Source organism: Microcaecilia unicolor, chromosome 6 (genome assembly GCF_901765095.1).
Source record: "Microcaecilia unicolor chromosome 6, aMicUni1.1, whole genome shotgun sequence".
Lineage (NCBI taxonomy): Eukaryota > Metazoa > Chordata > Amphibia > Gymnophiona > Siphonopidae > Microcaecilia > Microcaecilia unicolor.
Genome location: NC_044036.1, coordinates 221,675,405 through 221,692,850, shown reverse-complemented (window position 1 = coordinate 221,692,850; position 17,446 = coordinate 221,675,405).

The window sequence follows — 17,446 nt, the reverse complement described above, 5'->3', positions numbered from 1 at the left end:
TACTGACTTGAGGCATGCCTCTCGCCGCGTCAGAGTGGCGTGTGGTTCTCGGCCACTCAGCTCAGGGGAGTTGGTCCCCCTCGGAGTCCAGGTTGCAGTTCAGTCTCATGGAACTTCGGGCATTTCGGTTGTCGCTCCTAGCTTTCGAGATGTTGTTGAGAGTTCAACCAGTCCGAGTTCTCTGCGACAATGCGATGGCGGTAGCGTACGTCATTCACAGGGCGGAACTCGATGTGCTCCGCTGGCAGATGAGACGTCCATGCTGTCTCTTGGGGCAGAGAAGCGTCGAGTTCGGTTGTTGGCGGCTCACATAGCGGGAGTGCTAAGTGTACAGGCCAACTTTTTCAGTCACAATCGCTTGGATGCCGGATAGTGGGAGCTCTCTTCGCCGGCTGTCAGCCTGATTTCTGATCGCTGGCGGACTCCGGTGATGGATCTCATGGCTTGATTCTACGATCCCAAGGTGACCCGGTTCTTCAGCAAAGTGCAGCTGTGGCCAAGTGGTAACAGCACTGGTCTTGTAATGCAGAGGTAGCCGGTTCAAATCCCACTGTTACTACTAATAAAGCTGTGAGCAACAACAGTTAAGAGGCAGAGAGTTTGAGTCCGAAGGAATAGATGCTATTCTTCAACCGTGGCCGTTGGAGCTTCTATATGTCTTTCCTCCATGGCCAATGGTCGGTCGAGTAGTGGGGAAATCTCTCGTCTTCCGAGCCTGGTAATACTTATTGCGCCGGACTGGCCCAGTTGTCCTTGGTTTGCGGGCTTGATTCACCTCCTGATCGACGAGCCGTTCCACCTGTCTCACTGGCCGGGTCTTATCCTTCAGGGGCCGGTAGTCATGAAAGATCATGCTCCATTTGGGCTTATGGCCTCGCCTTTGTACGGTTGCGTCTGAGGCGTCCAGGATAGCCAGAGGCGGTTTTTGGGACCATGTTACAGGCGCGCAAATGTTCCACTTCTACTGCGTATGAAGGAGTGTGGAGGTCGTTTGTGGCTTGGGGTTCCTTGGCAGGCATTTCCTCTCAATCAGACCCTCTTGGGTCTGTTCTGGCCTTTTTGCAGGAAGTGATGGTTAAGGAACTGTCGCTAAGTACTTTAAAGGGTCAATTAGCGGCATTGGCTTCCTGGAGGGGTCGTTCGGGGAGCCACTCCTTAGTGTCTCTTCCGGAGTTCGTTCGTTTTCTTCGCCATGTAGGGCATCTCAGACCTCCTTGGGTTCCGTTGGTGCGGGATTAGAATTTGAACCTGGTCAGGGCGTTTCGGCAGTCTCCTTTTGAGCCCCTGAGTAAAGATCTTGAATGTTTTCAAGTTGAAGACTGTGTTTCTGGTGGCAGTGGCTTCAGCCAGGCGGGTGTCTGAGCTTCAGGCCCTTTCGTGCAGAGCCCCTTTCTCCGTTTTTTCGGAGGCGGGAGTGACAATTCGAAGGGTGTCGTCCTTGGTTTCTAAGGTAGTCATGCGTTTTCACGTTAACCAGGGAGTGGTGTTGCCATCCATCCTTCAAGCAAGAGAATTTCCCTCACAATTTTCGAGCTCTACGGGGTTTAGACGTTAGGAGACCTCTGATGTGTTATTTGAAGGCGACTAATTCGTTTCGAAAGCAGATCATCTTTTTGTGCTGTTCGCAGGTCATAAGAAAGCGATCATGACCTCTAAGGCCACGGTCGATCAGTGGCTTAGGGGGGCTATTGTATCGGCTTACCTGTTGCTGGGGGATTCTTTCCCTATTCGCATTCGGGCACTCTCCAAGAGGGTTCAGGCCTCTTATTTTGCGGAGTGTTGTCTGGTGTCGTTGGAGGACATTTGTTAAGCGGCGTCTTGGTTGTCTTGGCATTCCTTTGTTAAGCATTGCCGTCTTGATGTTGCTGCGCATCGAGAGGCGCTTGTTGGGACTTCTGTGTTGGCGGCCAGAGTAGGCCGGTCCCACCCTTGAGGAGGATTGCTTTGGTACATCCCACAAGTCTCTGGATTGATCTGGGGATGCTATGGAAAGTAAAATTATGTCTTACTTGATAATTTTCTTTCCATTAGTCCCTCAGATCAATCCAGAGCCCCTCCCTGGAATTCACTTTCGTAATCTCTGATCGGATTCAGTATACTTCAGTCGGGTCTTTTCACGTTCCTTTGTCTCTGGACGGGTAAGGCTGTTAGGGTGTGTTTATATTTACATTTCTAAGTTATAGCAGCTCGGAGAGTTTCTTCCAAGTTTATGCTGCTTTTGCAGAGACAGGAGAGTGTTCTATGGTTCTTACTGCTTTGGTATCATTATACTGAAGTGAGGCTGGCTGCACATGCTCTATTGTAGCAAACTTCTGAGTTCTCTCTTTCTAACCTGCTAGAGGAGGGGCATAACCCACAAGTCTCTGGATTGATCTGAGGAACTAATGGAAAGAAAATTATCAGGTAAGACATAATTTTACCTTTTCTGGCATGCGTAGCGGACGTGTGTAAAAACTGAAATTACAGCATGGACATGCAGTAGCCAGGCAGTAAATCTGAATTGGCATGCGTTGGGGATGCCTAGGCGCCTACCTAGCTTAGTAAAAGGGCCCCTGAAATGTAACGGGAGGTCTGGAGCTGTCAGGACTGACCAACAGCTCCAGACCTTCCATTAACTTTTCCACAGTAAAGCTAGGGACATCTTCTGTGCATCGGGTCGGAAAATGGCTGTGTATCACCATGCATGCACATTTGTATAGTAATTAGCTCATTATAATAGCTTTGCATTCCACTTTTGTTAGCTGCTACCATGATAGGAAAAGAGCTCGGAGAACCTCTTTGTGCATGTCCTATTTTAGTCCTTGCTCGCTAAACCAGCTAGAACTGGTATAAAAACCACTTTGCTGGCTCGTTAGGTTTTATGTATCTGGGCCTAAGAAAGCAATGGGAGACCCTTCTGCTGATCTCCACCACTTTTCTTCTGTACTAGCGTTAAAAGCAAGTTTACAACTCAGAGGCCATTATTTTCTGTTGCTAATCTTGTGATGTGTGAAAGTCTAGAAAATCCCTCTAGACACTTTGGTGTAGTCTAACTTGTCCTTGACGTGGCTGGTAATAAGCCCTGGAGGAGTAGCCTAGTGGTTAGTGCAGTTGACTTTTATCCTGGGGAACTGAGTTCAATTCCCACTGCAGCTCCTTGTGACTCTGGGCAAGACACTTAACCCTCCATTGCCCCTGGTACAAATTAAGTACCTGAATATATGTAAACTGCTTTGAATGTAGTTGCAAAAACCTCAGACAGGTGGTATATTAAGTACCATTTCCCCTTCCCTTATATCAGGGGCGTATCTGCGTGGGGCCACAGGGGCCTGGGCCCCCGCAGATTTTGCCCTGGCCCCCCTCCCGCCGCCAGCCCTCCCCACTGCCGTTTCTTACTTTTGCGTCCGCTTCCTCCTGCGCCTTTAAAAATATTTCTTCAGCTGGCGGGGGACCCCAACCCCCGCCAGCCAACCTGAGGTGACAACTTGCAAGTTCTTCCTCCGCCGTGGCCAACATGCTGGAGTTGAAAGCTCAACTCCAGCATGTTGGCCACGGCGGAGGAAGAACTTACAAGTTGTTACCTCGGGTTGGCTGGTGGGGGTTGGGGTCCCCCGCCAGCTGAAGAAATATTTTTAAAGGCGCAGGAGGAAGCGGACGCAAAAGTAAGAAACGGCAGCGGGGGAGGGCTGGCGGTGGGAGGGGGGTGGAGAGAGTCATTGGTGGCGGTGGGGGGGGGGGTCCGGTAATGGCGGAGGGGGGGTAGGTGGCGGCAGGTGGGGGTAAAATGTGCCCCCCTCCCCCTGGCTCTGGCCCCCCCTACCGCCGGAGGCCAGATACGCCCCTGCCTTATATAGCATTTTTGCTAATCCCAGATGTTGAATTACCTATTTCATCTAATGGTAAAATCCAGCAAGTAGAGATCTATAGACAGGTTCACTGAATTGACACAGCACAAAGAACTGCGCCAGTACATAAGAACATAAGAGTAGACATACTGGGTCAGACCAGTGGTCCATCTAGCCCAGTATCCTGCTTTCCAAACAGTGGCCAAGCCAGGTTACAAGTACCTGGCAGAAATCCAAATCTCAGGGCAAGCAGACCAGGGCGTAGCTACGGGTGGTCAGGCCCGCCCGCCCACTTAGAGTCCGAGTCCATCCCCGTCCATCCGTATCTTCGAATCCTCGCCCGCAGCGATGAACTGGCGGGTGGGGCGCCAGTGCGCCGCTCTCCAGTAGTAAAAGCAGCAAGCCGGCAGGTTTGAGTCCGTCCTTCGCTTCCCTGCCCTCTCTGCGTCCCGCCCGCCTGAAAGGAAATGACATCACAGGAAGGCGGGACACAGAGAAGGCAGGGAAGCGAAGGACGGAGGTGAACCTGCCAGCTTGCTGCTTTTACTACTGGAGCGTAGCGCCCCGCCCGCCAGTTCGCCGCTGCAACCTCAGGAGTGGAGTGCAAGTGAGCCAGCCCACACTAAGGAAGCCATTTGGTAAATTTCTGTTTCCACTCCCCCGTGCAGCCATCGCGTCGCCGTTCATTCAAAACACAGCAAGCAAACTTGTGAGCAGCTGCATCCACATTGTCGTTCTTTGCCAAGAGAGATGAGAGATGCTGCGAAGGGGGAAGGGGGGGTGGTGGAAAGAAACAGGATGGGTGGGGGGAATTCTGGCCACACTGGATCACAGGAGAGGGGGGCAAGACGAAAGAGAGAAGTGACAGGAAGATGCTGGGAGGGGGTGAAGGGTGGGGAGAAGAGAGGGAACAGATGCTGGGCTAGAAGGGTGGAGGGAGAGAGACATTGGGAAATGTGGAACCATGTGGGAGAGGCCAAGGGGGTGGCAAGCAAATGAACGCAAGGAGGATGGTGATTACAGGGGAAAGAAATATGGTAAGGGGGATAGATTGAAGATGGAAGGGAATGGATGGCTGGGGAAGTAGAGAGATGGGGACTAGGAGAACTAGTAGGTGAAAAGGAATCTGACAGGTATCTGAAAAGTAAAACAAAGAAAAGGGGTTAGACAGGATAAAATTTGGGTGGACAGAGCAGAAAAGAAAAAAAAAGAGAGGAAAGAGCTAAAATGGAAAGTTCAATATGTCAGAGGCAAGTGAAGTGAGGGAATGGAACAAGAGAGGAGAAAAAGACAAATGGACAGCAGCTGCTTGAAGGAGAAATAGCAGAAAGATTGGAAAGTTCAAAAGAGAAGCTGGATCAACATGATGGAAAAAGAAATGACCAGACAACAAAGGTAGAAAAGGCATTTTATTTTGAATCTTAACTGAAATATGATAGCTTGAGAAATGTGCTTAGCGGATGTCACTTTCCTCATGAGCTAAAGTGTTTCTGTTTCTATTTTGAGTTGGGAGGTGCTGGGGGAGAGGTGGAGAATAGGGGGAGGATAGGGGGCGGGGCAGAGAAAAAATTTTGTGCCCACCCACTTCGGGCTCAGGCCCACCCAAAATTGGCTGTCTGGCTACGCCACTGAAGCAGACTATGGACTTTTCTTCCAGGAACTTGTCCAAACCTTTTTTAAACCCAGATACACTAACTGCTGTTACCACCTCCTCCGGCAAAGAGTTCCAGAGCTTAACTATTTGTAGATTGAAAAAATATTTCCTCCTATTTGTTTAAAAGTATTACCATGTAACTTTCTTGAGTGCCCCTAGTCTTTGTACTTTTGGAATGAGTAAAAAATTGATTTACTTCTACTCATTCTACACCACTCAGGATTTTGTAGACCTCAATCATATCTCCCCTTATCCATCTCTTTTCCAAGTTGACAAGCCCTAACCTCCTTAGCCTTTCCTCATATGAGAGGAGTTCCATCCCCTTTATCATTTTAGTTGCTCTTCTTTGAACCTTTTCTAATTCCGCTATATCTTTTTTAAGATATGGCGACTAGAACTGAACCGAACATATAAAGAGGAATCCAATAAAATTTATATGGAAATATAATGTTTGATTTTAACAAAATATTTCTAAAAAGCAAGGAAAGACCTCAAAACGCCCGACCGCTTACTTTCAGTTTTCAGCGGCTTTAACTGGAGGCGTGGTGTTCATCACTGGTCATAAAAACCTTGCTTGGAAAGAATTATTTTAACTTTTAATTTATTTCCAAATAGATTTTAACAATTTTGCTCTTTTCACAAGAAAATTTTGTTTTTAAATATATATATATATTTTTTGTTACATTTTGTACCCCGCACTTTCCCACTCATGGCAGGCTCAATGTGGCAGGCAATGGAGGATTAAGTGACTTGCCCAGAGTCACAAGGAGCTGCCTGTGCCGGGAATCGAACTCAGCTCCTCAGGACCAAAGTTCACCACCCTAACCACTAGGCCACTCCTCACTCAATATCAATGCTAACTTCAAATTTTCTTTGGTTCATAAAAACCTTCACTGATTCTCATGAAGTGCTCTAAAGCAGCTTTACAAAGATTAAGTAAAGTCGAGCACTTATCTCTTGCCCGACGGTGCCCCATCCGTTTCGCTTGTGGGCTTTTTCAAGGGCTGTGCTTCGACAGGGAAAGCATTGAGAAAAATTTTTTCTGAAAAATATTTACCATATATTTCATTATAAGGGAAAACAATTGGAAAATTAATGTACAAAAACTGCTATAAAAATGCAAGTTAAGAGCTGTATTTTAAACTTGCATCTTATCTCATTTTAACCATGACTGGTTGCTTGTTTCAAGCAAAGAACTTTCATTTTCACACAGCTTTTAGATTTAATGATTGGAAAGATTACTCAAACCTAGCATTATAAGAACAATGACTAAGATTTAAACATTAAAAATTCATATGAACATCACAAATAAAGAATACTCTTTGGACTTACCCTCTCTCTTGATCTGACCATAACTTAGTGCTGCTTTGAACAAAGAACCCATAATTCAACACAGTATTTAACTTGTGAGAACCAAATGGATAAGCCAATCACAATCTGTTTTAAAACTATGATGTAATGTTATATAAATTGGCTTAATTTACCCTTTCAGTACTGATGTCCATTTTCTCAATTGTCTCATTGACAACACATTGTAATAGGGACAAACAGTAATGAAACAATCCCTGCTTGTATTGATTTAACTTGTGAGAAATATTAGAAATATTTTGTTAAAATCAAACATTATATTTCCATATAAATTTTATTGGATTCCTCTTTATATGTTCGGTGATCTTACATCTTGGAGTCCTGTATGGTAAGCCTCTTACTATTGTCTACTTAAGGGACCAGAACTGAACGTAATATTCAAGGTGCGGACACACCATGGAGTGCCTTTGCATTATAGTATTTTCGGTCTTATTCACCATCCCTTTCCTAATAATTCCTAGCATCCTGTTTGCTTTTTTGGCCGCTGCCGCACACTGAGCAGATGGATAAGCCAATCACAATCTGTTTTAAAACTATGATGTAATGTTATATAAATTGGCTTAATTTACCCTTTCAGTACTGGTGTCCATTTTATCAATTGTCTCATTGGCAACACATTGTGATGAAAACAAATAGTAATGAGACAATCTCTGCTTATATTAGCAACTCTTAGTTGTTAACTTCTAAAGTCCTAAATGCATTGAAAATCTAGTCATTATAAGAAAGTTTGATCCACACTTTATTTCAATTATATACCCTTTCAATACTGGAGTCTATTTTCACAATTGTCTCATTGGTAACACATTGTGGTGAGAGCAAATGGTAATGAAACAATCTCTGCTTGTGTTGGCAACTCTTTTGGTTATTGGCCTCTGGAGTCTAAATGCACTGAAGACCTGATCACATTACACTGCCAATCTAGTCTATTTGGCTTCCAAAATTTTGTTAAATTAATAAATAACAACAACATCAACTTGTTTGTTAATATAGCCAATACCTGACAAAATTGTTAAAATCTATTTGGAAATAAATTAAAGTTAAAATAATTCTTTCCAAGCAAGGTTTTTATGACCAGTGATGAACACCACGCCCCCAGTTAAAGCCGCTGAAAACTGAAAGTAAGCGGTCGGGCATTTTGAGGTCTTTTCCTTGCTTTTTAGAAATATTTTGTTAAAATCAAACATTATATTTCCATATAAATTTTATTGGATTCCTCTTTATATGTTCGGTGATCTTACATCTTGGAGTCCTGTATGGTAATCCTCTTACTATTGTCTACTTAAGGGACCAGAACTGAACGTAATATTCAAGGTGCGGACACACCATGGAGTGATACAAAGGCATTATAGTATTTTCGGTCTTATTCACCATCCCTTTCCTAATAATTCCTAGCATCCTGTTTGCTTTTTTGGCCGCTGCCGCACACTGAGCAGATTTCAGCGTATTCTCTACAATGACACCCAGATCTTTTTCTTGATTGCTGACCCCCAAGGTGGCCCTTGCATCAGGTAACTGTGATTCAGATTATTCTTTCCAACCTGCATCATCTTGCATTTGTCCACATTAAATTTCATCTGCCATTTGGACACCCAGTCTTCCAATTTCCGAAGGTCTTCCTGCAATATTTCACAGTGCGCACATGTTTTAACAACCTTGAATAGTTTTGTATCATCTGCAAATTTGATCACCTCACTCGTTCCGATTTCCATATCCTTTATAAATATGTTAAATAGTACCAGTCCCAGAAAAGATCCCTGCGGAACTCCACTGTTCACTCTCCTCCATTGAGAGAAATGACCATTTAACTCTACCCTCTGTTTTCTGGCCAATAACCAATTCCTAATCCACACCAGAACCTTGACTCCTATCCCATGATTCTTTATTATTCTCAGGAGTCTCTCATGAGGAACTTTATCAAAAGCTTTCTGAAAATCTAGATACACTACATCAACTGGTTCACCTTTATCCACATGTTTATTCATGCCTTCAAAGAAATGAAGCAAGTTGGTGAGACAAGACTTCCCTTGGCTGAACCTATGCTGACTCTGTCCTATTAAACCATGTTTATCTACGTGTTCTATAATTTTATTCTTTATAATAGTTGCCACTATTTTGCCCGGCACTGACGTCAGGCTTACTGGTCTATAATTCCCTGGATCACCCCTCACAGTTTTAAAAAATTGGCGTCACATTGGCCACCCTCTAATCTTCAGGTACCAAGGATGATTTTAATGACAGGTTACATATTACTAACAGATCAGCAATTTCATGCTTGAGGTCTTTGAGTACCCTTGGATGTATGCCATCAGGTCCAGGTGATTTAATACTTTTTAATTTGTCAGTTTGGCTCAATACATCTTCCAGGTTCATTGAGATTTCTTTCAATTCCTCCACATCATCATCCTTAAAAAACATTTCTGATACAGGCAGATCTCTTACATCTTCTTTCGTACAGACAGAGGCAAAGAATTAATTTGGTTTCTCCGTGATCTAACGGTCCCATGGATTCCCTTGCAAGCTTTCTGCTTCTGATGTACCTGAAAAAGTTGTTTCTGTGAGTTTTAACCTCTGCAGCAAGTTTCTCTTCATATTCTCTTCTTTTAGCCTTCTTGCCAAATACTTCAAGGAAAAAATTGTAAACCTAAGCAACACACTTCCTCAAAACACTACCGACATCAAAAACTTCATCAATGGACTGGACCCAACCTTAGGAGAATACCCAGCGGACCGAACCTGGTCAAACTTTGCTCTCCTCAGCGCCAAAACAATTACCCATGCAATCTATAGGTTCTCCGACATTCACTGCAAATTGGATACCTGCCCCAGCTACCTAATAAAATCCGCCCACGACCGCTTCATAGTAGACCTTACATCCCACCTAAACTTCATGCTCCAACAAGGTCTGTTTCCCAAAGAAAACAGCAATATCCTACTCACTCCAATTTCAAAAGATACTAAGAAAAAAACAAATGAACTTACCAATTACCACCCAGTAGCATCAATCCCACTAGCAGTCAAACTGATGGAAAGTATGGTAACCAAACAACTTACTGATTACATTAACAAATTCTCAGTATTACATGAATCACAATCAGGATTCCGCCCCCTCCACAGCACTGAAACAATTCTAACCACTCTCCTGGCCAAATTCAAGCAAGAAATAGCAATAGGCAAAAGCATACTTCTCATCCAATTCGACATGTCTAGCGCATTTGACATGGTAAATCATAATATTCTACTAGACTATTTTGGGATTGGTGGAAATGTACTCAAATGGATCAAGGGTTTCCTGACTACCAGAACATACCAAGTGAAATCAAATTCAAACATATCATCACCATGGAATGCAGACTGTGGAGTACCTCAAGGATCACCACTATCGCCAATCCTTTTCAACTTAATGATGACCCCCGCTAGCCAAGTCCTTATCCATCCAAGGCCTCAACCCATTCATCTATGCAGACGACATCACAATATACATCCCTTACAAACATGATCTGACAGAAATTACCAACGAAATCAAGCTCAGTTTGAACACCATGAACTCATGGGCAAATGCATTCCAACTAAAACTCAACACAGAAGAAACACACTGTCTCATCCTCTCATCCCAACACAATACATACAAACCTACAAATTTAAACACCCCAGATTACACCCTCCCTATCTCAGATAACCTGAAAATCCTTGGTGTTACAGTCGACCGCAGCCTCACACTTGAGAGTCAAGTGAACTCTGTAACCAAGAAAATGTTCCACTCAATGTACATAAGTACATAAGTAATGCCATACTGGGAAAAGACCAAAGGTCCATCGAGCCCAGCATCCTGTCCCCGACAGCAGCCAATCCAGGTCAAGGGCACCTGGCAAGCTACCCAAACGTACAAATATTTTATACACACAACTGTGGAACGCACTACCAAAAGCCATGAAAACACGTACGACCACCTCAACTTCCGGAAATCACTAAAGGCCTACCTGTTTGAAAAGGCATACCATATCGACCCAACTTAAGTGCCTGAACCCTGCAACACAGCGATACCATAGCCCGTACTTGAACTTTACAAAACCCTTCTTCTCTATGATTCCCCAATGTGTCTTTAACACATGAACCTTATTCGACCATATCATCACTTTGTATTTGTCTCTCTACCGAGTTGGCGAATACCTCTATGGTACCATGTAAGCCACATTGAACCTGCAAATAGGTGGGGAAATGTGGGATACAAATGCAACAAATAATAATAAATAAATAAATAAATAAATAATGCTTTACAACTGACTTGCCAGTGCTTATGTTGCATCTTATTTTCTTCATTTGGGTCCCTTTTCCATTCTTTGAAGGACAATCTTTTGGCTGTAATGGCCTCTTTACTTCACCTTTTAACCAAACTTAAGCTCTGGGAAGTGTATTGTCTCTCCATATGGGGGAGAAGAAAAGCCCTCTTTAATATGCTCCTCGCCCCAAAGTAGTTATACTTGTTTCAACAACTTCCCTTGTTTTTAAGGATGAGGGAAGAAACGGAAGATAGGAAAACTATTGCAAGAATATATATGGAAGGGTAAAAAGCCTAGGTTGCCATTGACTATACTTCAAAACCCCTAAAAGACAGGTCTGGAAGGGCCTCCTGAACATAAGGTATCTGGCAATATCAATGTGGGATGCGCCACATTAATGGTTTAGAGGGACTGAGGAGTTCTCAGTAATCTCCCTGGAAACAGCCATCGTCCCAGAGGTTCAACTTTAGTCATGTCTTACACACTGCAAGTAAATTACCTCCAAATAGTTTATTAATAATCCTATACATAATTCTTTGAGGGCAGTGTGGCGGTGGATTTGCAGGAGATATCATTTCTCACCGCAGGTAACCCCCTATTTATCAATTTGTAATAATTCAGCCTTCCCTCTAGGTCAGGGTAATAGTGTATTTGTAGAATAGGCAAAGAATGGCCTTCAATATTTGACGCAAGCTGTGATGGAGGAAGGGCGTATGAAATCTTTTGAGGACCTTCAACAGACTTATGGGATTTTGCTTACATACAGCTTAAACATTACGTTTCCTCCCTACTGTGGACTGATCTCATGGAGGATGTGATGGATACCCTGTCGGAAGCTTACATACTGGGGTCACACCAGTCCGTGCCACTTAAATTCCATCATCAGCACTTGAAAGATTCTACATCCGAGTTGAACTGCAGGCTACTGGCTTCCCGATGATCCCAAGACCTACAATGCACGGTAACAGAGGAACACTGTAACAATATCTACAACAACTCCAATCTAGTCGACAGTCTGTACTTCAGAAGGAGATGCTTTATAAATTCTTACTAAGATTCTACTTCGCACCACAAAGGGCGTTCTGGCCGGGTGTGGTGACGACAGTGAAATGTAGTAAATGTGGGGCGGAGGCAGTGACCCTCGGACACATGTTCTGGAACTGCCCCATCATAGTCCTTTTCATGAAGCGAATACTATGAGCAATTGATACTTATTGGAACTGTACGGTGGTACATGATCCATTAATTTTGTTTAACAGTTATACATATTGTATATCATAAAGGCCATGAAAAGGTGCAAACCATACATATTTCTAGTCTTTATTATAAGCTATTTTGCTCTTCTTTGAGCTGGGAGCAGATCTGGAATTGCAAGACAGCATTTTTCTGGTAAATACCTTTCTAAGGCTGTAGAAATTTGTGGTTTGACATTTGGCCTGTGCTAACTTGTGATAAGTTGCTGGTCAGCAACTAAGCCAGAGACTCCTATGCCTAAGGACACCTGCTATATCCAGATAGACAATCAGGAGAAGTGAGTGGGTGTGGGTAAAACTGTAAGGGTGGAGGGGGCTGGTATGATGACTGTGCATACCAAAGACATAGGTCAACCTATATCAAAATGAAAACTTATGCTTATGTGCATGAGAGGCCCTAACTGCCAATATAATCTATATATATAAAAGGCAACCCCAACGTTCTGAAGCCTCCACGGAAGTTGAGGCACCCGAGATATCCGGTGTGCCCTGGAGTGTCTGCACCGCCCTCGAGTCAAAACATCATGACGTAGAGGGCGGAGCTATAACACTCGAGGCCCGAAACCGAAACGCCACAGGCACGGCCACGGAGGCGCAGCAAACAAAAAAAAAAACAAAACCCTACCCACACACAGCGACGCCAACACCGAAACAAGGCAAGTAGCTCGGAGGGAGGGGGCCCCTTGCTAGCGCCCGTTTCATTGCCCTCAGAAACGGGCATTTATTCCTAGTAAGGGAATAAATGATAGACTTTGATGGAACATAAGACATCATAACAGGAAACAGAATATTCTGGAAAGATGCATAGTCATTAGGTAGGAAGGGTAATTATAATTAAGATAATGAAGAAAGGAAGAAAAAAGTATTAAGAGGAAACAGAACTGAGGATGGAGAGCCTCAGTGTGTCCACGACATATTGACAGCTCCCAGGGAAAACTCTACTTTTATTTGCTACATATTATACTGTATTGGGAGTTTATTTGTTACTATTTCAATAATTACTGATTGGCTTCTTTGACAATTTGAATAAACATTTATTATGTCTAATACTTATTTAGTAGCTAGAGTTTTTCTTGCCTGGAATTCTGCCTGGGGGAGTAAAGATTTACTCCTTCAGAAGGTTACTTCTGTCCCAGAGGCAAGACAGAAGGTGAACAATATACACATTCACCACCGACGGGGTTTACAAATTATATGTGTCAGGCCATTCTTTTTTGTGTTAAAGCAATTTTGCTGAACTGGCTGTTACACATGGGGCCAACACTGTCCCGCTGGAGAACACTTTTAATATTTCAGATGCGTATAGATAAACAACAGAATATATCCCTGGACGTGGGCCCAGGCCTCCGGTTTAGGGAGACCTTGGAACCACTTTGGCTTACAACTTCTAAGGCACGAAGTTATCTATTAAACATTTAGCCTTGAGTTTGTTTGAGTTGTATGGGGGGGGGGGGGGGGTGGGAGAGGGAGTTGGTTTAAAAGTTGTAACACAATTTACCTTTGTAATGTGTCTGTTATTTAGCATTTCCATAAAAATGATTTAAACATATTTTATTCGCCTATCACTAACCTACAATTCCTTCTTTAAACTCCAATCTTTAAGTTCCTAAAGCACAAAGCAAAATACTGTTCACTTACCAGAGAATTGTCCTCTTCTCTCAGAACTTCTCAGTAATCCCTAGTCTGGCCTGCAATTGATCACATAAACTCAAACCTTTTGTGTACATGGCTTTAACCAGTGAATGCTGATTAGATGGGAAGGAGAATGTCAGAATTCAAAATGTGGAGAACATAAGATCTAGTAGTGTCTCAGTAGAAATCTATCGGGAATCTTCAAGGTATGATAAATAAAAAGTAACTTTGAAACACCTGTCCATTTCTATATTAGGGAGTTTTCATATAACTTCAATCTGTATAGGAAACTTTCAAACTTCAGTACTGGGCTGCCCTTCCTAAATACTAGATGATTTCCTGAGAATTTTAAACCAACCAGGACCGTAAGAATTAAAAAGATCCTCCCGATTTTACCTTTCTTCACTGTCCAACAATACAAAGCCTTTAACTTCCGCAAACCATGTCCCAATGTGTCCACTAATAGGAGAGAGGGGCGCCGCAGGCAAAGGTGTGGAGGGGTGAGCGACCATGTCCTTCCAATCTAAGGATCAATCGGACAGCACAGCACTAGCGTGGGGGAGAGGGGCACCACAGAGGAAGGCAGGAAGGTGGCAAAGGCAAAGGCAGTGGAGAAGCGCAAGTGATGGGCTGATGGGCCTTTCAGTATGAAAAAAGTGCAGCACAGGTGGTGAGTAACAAAAATAGATTTTTGGGGGAAACAAATCGATTCACCAAAAAACAAATTGGCTAATCAATTTGAATTGCGAGTCGGACAGCACTATTCTCCGAGGACAAGCAGGCTGCTTGTTCTCACGACTGGGTTGACGTCCACGGCAGCCCTCCACCAACCGGAACAAACTTTGCGGGCGGTCCCCGCATGCAGGGCACGCCCACCGCGCATGCACGGCCGTCTTCCCGCACGTGCGTGACCGTTCCCGCTCAGTCTTTCTTTTCCGCGCTGGAGAGAGCCGCGTTTGTCTCTCTCTCTGTCAGCCCCGGAAAACCGGATCGCACTTTCGCCGCGAGATTTTCTTCGTTGTGTTTTTCTTCGCTTCTCTCTTTATTTTTGTTAAAAAAAACCGAGAAGAACTTGTTTTCCCTCGTCTTTTTAGCGGGGGCGTCTCGTTGGTCGATTATCTTTCGAGGTGTGAATTTTACCGCACCATCGACGACTTTGACCGCCGACGCGATTTTTTCCGTCGATGTCCTCGAAGGTCCCGAGTGGATTTAAGAAGTGTGGTCGGTGCAGCCGGCATATCTCGCAGACCGGACACTCACGCTTGGTGCCTCCAGTGCCTCGGGCCGGAGCACGATACCAAGACGTGCACCCTTGTGTCTCGGTTACGGAAACGGACACAGGTGGCGAGGCAAGTTCTACGGGACCGTCTTTTTGGAACTTGCGCCGGCCCCTCGACATCGACTTCGACGGCATCGGTATCGACGGCCGGATCTTCGGTACCGGTACCGATGTCCACGAAATTGGCACCGATGGCACCGACCCCAGGAGTACAGGTCCCATCGGCCTGCCGGTCTTCCGGAGACGGCAGGGGTGAGCGGCCGCGTGGGCTATCGGCCCCGGTCACTCCCTCTATCCTGTAGATCTACCTCCTCCTCTTCGGTACCGCTGAGCGCCGATGACGGGCACCGGAAAAAGACAAAGAAGTACCGTCATTGGTCACCCACGGCGCATATGGCTCCCGGCTCCAGAGACGATTCGACGCCGAGGAAGCGGCAGCACCAAGAGGAGCGGTCCCCCTCTGTAGTAGAGGTATCGTCACGTCAGGGTGCCAGCACTTCGGTGCCGTCTCCTGGACCCGAACAGCTTCCGGCACCGACACCTCTACCGGCCTCCTCGCCTTTCCCGACAGCGGGCCTGGACGAGTGCCTCCGAGCCATCCTTCCGGGGATCCTGGAAGGGCTGATGCGCCAGACTGTGCCGGCGCCGGGGGTGCTTGCGCCCTCGGCGCCGTTGATGGAGGCGCCGGCGTGCTCTGGCCCGGTGCCGAGGCCTTCGACGCCGACGCCACTTGCGGCGCCGGTCTCGACCGCCACGCAGGGAGCTTCATCTCCGCCGGCGTGGGAGTCCACCGCTCGACGCCGCCACCGAGGACTTGGTGCCTTGAAGTCAAGCCGGGCCCGGTTGAGGTCTGAGCTACAGGAGCTCATGTCCGACACCGAGGAAGAAGCCTCGTGGGGAGGAGGAGGACCCCAGATATTTCTCCTCAGAGGAGTCTGTGGGCCTTCCCTCCGACCCCACTCCTTCACCAGAGAGGAAGCTCTCGCCACCTGAGAGCCTCTCCTTTGCCTCCTTCGTCAGGGATATGTCGATTTGCATTCCCTTCCCCGTGGTCTCTGTGGATGAGCCGAGGGCTGAGATGCTCGAGGTCCTCGACTATCCATCACCACTAGAGAGTCCTCCACGGTACCGTTGCACAATGTCCTCAAAGAGACGCTGCTTCGGAACTGGTTGAGACCTTTATCTAATCCCACCATCCCCAAGAAAGCGGAGTCCCAATACAGGATCCACTCTGACCCAGAGTTAATGCGGCCTCAATTGCCTCATGACTCGGCGGTCATGGACTCTGCTCTCAAGAGGGCACGGAGTTCGAGGGATACCGCCTCGGAGCCCCCGGGGCGGGAGTCTCGCACTCTGGACTCATTTGGGAGGAAGGCCTACCAAACTTCAATGCTCGTGACCCGCATCCAGTCCTACCAGCTCTACACGAGCATACACATGCGGAATAATGTGAAGCAACTGGCGGACCTGGTTGACAAGCTCCCCCGGAGCAGTCCAGGCCTTTTCAGGAGGTGGTCAGGCAGCTGAAGGCGTGCAGAAAGTTCCTGTCCAGGGGTATATATGACACCTGTGATGTGGCATCTCGTGCTGCGGCCCAAGGTATAGTGATGCGCAGGCTCTCATGGCTGCGTGCCTCTGACCTGGACAACCGCACCCAGCAGCGGCTGGCCGATGTCCCTTGCCGGGGGGATAATATTTTTGGTGAGAAGATCGAGCAGTTGGTGGACCAACTACATCAGCGGGAAACCGCCCTCGACAAGTTCTCCCACCGGGCACCTTCAGCATCCACCTCAGCAGGTGGACGTTTTTCCCGGGCCAAGCAGGCTGCGCCCTATGCCTACAACAAGCGTAGGTACACCCAGCCGGCCCGAAGGCCTCCTCAGGCACAGGGACAGTCCCAGCGCGCTCGTTCTCGTCAACAGCGTGCGCCTAAGCAGCCCCCGGTGCCTCCACAGCAAAAACCGGGGACGGGTTTTTGACTGGATCCATGGGAACATAGCCGCCATCAAAGTGTCCGTGCCGGACGATCTGCCAGTCGGGGGGAGGTTAAAACTTTTTCACCAAAGGTGGCCTCTAATAACCTCCGACCAGTGGGTTCTCCAAATAGTGCGGTGCGGATACGCCCTGAATTTGGCCTCCCCTCCACCAAATTGTCCTCC